Below are 4,223 nucleotides of genomic sequence, written 5' to 3' on the forward strand. Positions count from 1 at the left end.
TGCCATGATGATGGCGTGGTTGTCCCGCTGTTAGAGATCCTCCTGTCGTCGTCTAGGTGCACCTCATCGGCGGCGCGCTTGTGTCGATTCTGTTGGGGGTCTCGTTCATGTTTACAGTTATTGCTACTACTGTTAATCCTACAACTGTCGGTGACTCCTCCGTCCTACGTGTCGAAAGACATCTCCCTCAACATGACCATGATGCCTGCGAACTTGATCATTCGGTCATGGGGGACAGCTGACGGTGTCGGCCGACATCACCGCGTTTAGCCTACTGGTATGCAATTCCCACCGAAGAAAACTGATGTCACGTAAATATTTGTCCAATCAAATTGATTATTGTAAATGGCTCGCATTCATTGGCGGAATTTCTATAAAGCGCGCCCGCGCGTTTTTCAAACAATTAATTCTACTCTGGACTAGCATCTCCACCGCATCCCCAAATATGTCCCAACTCGATAATGGGACATCAGATGGGACAAAATCTTCCCCACCGGATGTCCCGAAAACCAAATTTGGGGTTGGGACATCCACTTTGTCCCGAAAATTGCACACTATTGGGATATCCCAACTAATTGTCCCAATAAATATACTACAATATGTATGGAAAAAGCAAGTCCATTCGTGCAGTTTCCCAATGTCGTAAACCACGTCTCGCCGTCGTCGGGCACGCGAACGATGTGGCTGAACGAGAGTCACCAGCATACAGCGATATCTGGCCTATATCGCTGCGGCAGTGATTGCCGGTGACTCTCGTTCCCACGCTGCGGCGGACGCGGGTTTGTCCAAGAGGCACAACCCCATAAAGCTATGCGTTCGCGCATCACGGACAAGAGTCCGCAGCAACAATTACACTCTATAACTTGGTGCGTGGGATTGCATAATCGCTACGGTCAAGTAGGCTTGCAAGTACCGGCATTACCGACCTTGGGAAACTCAATAGCAAGGCGATGGTCACCATCGACATGCCATCCAGTCGTAATCTCTGAAAAGTTAACTACCACTAGAGAGAGACAAACACCGTTCATAACTCTGTTCCAGAGTGAACTTGGCAGCCTCTCGATGTCATACTATGCACTTCCGGCTTGAGGTCAACTGGGAAGGGGACAGCTACCAAAACGGAAGATTTTTTGCAGACATCCCAAAAACAGTGAACTGGCTCTATTTTAGGGATGGGAACAAAAATATATGGGGATGCGGGGGAGATGCTCTAAGTCCACACAATCACCACACACATCCGAACATGAGTCGACGTAAGCAATATCCCATTTCGACGAAGCTCCAAGCCACTGGTCTCCTCGAGACAATGTCTTGCCGCGAGATATCGCGAGTATTGGGGATTCATGGGGATCGCTCGACGTACCATTCGCAGCTGGCAGCACCAGCGTTTCGAGTTGCTAGCGTACGAACGGCAACAAGATGTGCAACAAGTTTGTGCCTGGCGTCCGCTACGAGGAATTTCCCGATCCACCTAGTTTAATTGACTTCATAAATCATGTACGCGATAACGAACGTGCTTTGACCACCACACACATGATTACGTGAATCCAGCTAAACCAACGGAACTGGCTGCTCAACTACCTCTCAACCAAGAAGCACAACGCTGCCTACAGCACTAAAGCTACTTCAGTGTTTCTGCAAAGGCACGGCTTTACCCGGCAGCAACCGACGAAGAACAAACTGTGCTGGCCGAGGTCCAAGAAGAAATTGCCAGTGACTTCCATCACGAGTACGCCTCCTATTCGAATGATTGCGTGTTCAACGTCAGCGAAACGGGCATGTACTATGACCTACCGCCAAGCTACATTTGGTCTGGCTGGGGCGGCAGTTCCAAGATCTCTGCCGGCGAGAAGCACTCCATGTGCATGACCGCTGTCTTGACGGTACGAGCGGACGGGACCAAGCTGTCTCTGATGTTTGTCATGCGCGGGACGCCTGGAGGCCGGGTCGAATCAACTGAGTTCCCAACATTCCCGCCGGGGCATTACTACGCCGTTCAAGAAAAGGCGTGGATGGATGGTCGTGTATGGGCACAGTACCTTCGCGAGGTGTTGGGCGAGAGCATCGAAGAGCCTTCAGTCGTGCTGTTGGACAACTTTGAATGCCACGTGTCAGATGAGTCGTACAAGATCATGTATGAAGAGCTGGGTGCGCACCTTTGCCCGCTGCCGCCCAATTCGACGTCCGTCTTCCAGCCGCTGGACGTGATGGCACCCTTCAAGCGCAACCTCCGCAACTTGTAGCTATTGGAAGTGCAGATAGTCGGTGATCCATTCTCACCTACCGCTTGTCAAAAGCGTATGGCGATGGTGAAGCGAGCCATCGCTACATGGTGTCTGACGATGTGATCCGCCGAAGCTTTGAAAGCAATTCCACAATTGGTGGCGGATAATTGATTCAATTTTTAATAAAGTTCACTATAGAATTCCTAGGTTATAAAATAAGTCGAAGTTTTCAAAGAAAAAAGTTCGACGCGCCCGTGACTTGAACCCAGGGTTCACTCAAGATACACAGCATGTTTAACCACTGCTTTATCGCGTCTAACGCTTACGCTTATTATTTGTCTGCGGTAGTAATCGAAGTTCTTGGATTGTCTTCCTTCTACTCTTAATGACCTCTTTATTTCATTGCGATATTCCCGGTGCTGAACAAATTTCACTGTACGTACGATGTGGAATTTTATCACCTCCAGAAGTGATTAAAATTATTCTAAATAGGCTACGATTGGCTAGAATAGTTGTCGAACTTCGTAGTTCTGTGACCAATTAGACAACTTCATTCCGTCTGAACTCGAAGACAAGGTGGGCGTTGCATTCCCTCTTTCCCAGTAGCCCAATCGCTCACTACCTTTTGGGAGCATTCTTCATCTTGACCACAACCGTCATGACCTTGGCTACTGTCTGGCTAGCGCACGAAATACACAATGAATTAACTGAGGATCTACTGAGATCTCCTTAGTCCTCATCCCTATGAAATCTTCTTCGTCTTTCTACTCTAATATTCAATTTTGTATACAATGGATGAAATTTTCTTCGTCTACTTCACTACTTCTGCGCTAATATGTACTTTTTTATGCAATCGATGTGGGTGCGGTTGAGACCTTGGGGGACTTCACTAGGCTAGCGATTCTAAGCCATAAATGCCCTTGAGCCACATCCCCAGGCAAGCATTAGCTAGGGTACATCATGGGCCAGGCAACTAGGAGCTGGGTGCGGGCACGATGGTGGCAAGGCGTCACACCCACCTGCCACATCGCTACATTCTCCCCTGACGTCTTGCCACACCTTGAAACACCTCGACTCCAAGTCATGGACGAATTGCTAGAAGAGCACAACATGCTGGATGTCCTTCATCAGTTCCCACGTGGCTTCGCTTTCGGGCTGTCCATGCCACTTGACCAAGTACTCCCACTTGCGATTAAGCTGGCGCTACTTAAGCAGTTTCTCGATAAAGTACATTTCTTCGCTTGGATTCGTCGAGAACAACAGGAGTAGCTTTCGAGATAGGCCGGGAGGCAAAATTGGATTCGTTGGGCTGGTAGCGCTTAAGTCGATTAACGTTAAACAAGTCATGCACACGTGACATCGAGCGAGGCAACATGAGGGGCGTGGCGTTCTCATTAATGGCTTGGACGATCTCAAAAAGACCAATGAATCGCGGAATCAGCTTCAGACGCTTGGACTTGTCGAGCATCAGGCATGCTGTAGAGGCAAGCAGCACTTGATCGCAGTCCTTGAAGGTCAAGTTCAAGCGGCGCTTGTCGTTGCTGGCCTTCGTCAAATTCTCGTGATCCATCCGAATGTCTTCCTTTCGATGTTCCGCAAAATTCTTGGCAAAGTCATTCTTGGGCAAGGAGCCGCTCACGGCAGGGCTGCGCAACTTGCGGCCTGTGTCGACTTCGAACGGAGTCAAGCCGGTTGATGCTTGGATCGATCCTTGGTGGGCATACTTGATCGTTGGCAAATGGTCGACCTAGTCTTGTCTTAGATACGACACTTGACATGTGAGCGCATCTTCGAGAGTTCGATTCTGGCGCTCAGTCGCTCCATCGGCTTGAGCTCTGCCGGCGGTGGTCATGGCTTGGCGGATACCCATAATCTCCATGACGAACCTTCAAAATATGGAGAAGCAGGGTATCGATCCCTGTACCTCCCGCATGCTAAGCGGGCACTCTACCATTTGAGCTACATCCCCATCAGGTGGAGACCCAGCACCATGCTTTC

At 49.6% G+C, this 4,223-nt stretch overlaps 1 non-coding gene across 1 annotated transcript; it reads right to left on the reverse strand.

Annotated features, from left to right (window-relative positions):
* Nucleotides 1-4,121: 4,121 nt before the first annotated feature.
* H257_12748 lies at nt 4,122-4,194 on the reverse strand. Its single transcript has one exon. It is a non-coding gene; the product is annotated as a tRNA-Ala (tRNA).
* Between the last annotated feature and the right edge of the window lie 29 nt (nt 4,195-4,223).

Source organism: Aphanomyces astaci (assembly GCF_000520075.1).
Source record: "Aphanomyces astaci strain APO3 unplaced genomic scaffold supercont1.42, whole genome shotgun sequence".
Lineage (NCBI taxonomy): Eukaryota > Oomycota > Saprolegniomycetes > Saprolegniales > Verrucalvaceae > Aphanomyces > Aphanomyces astaci.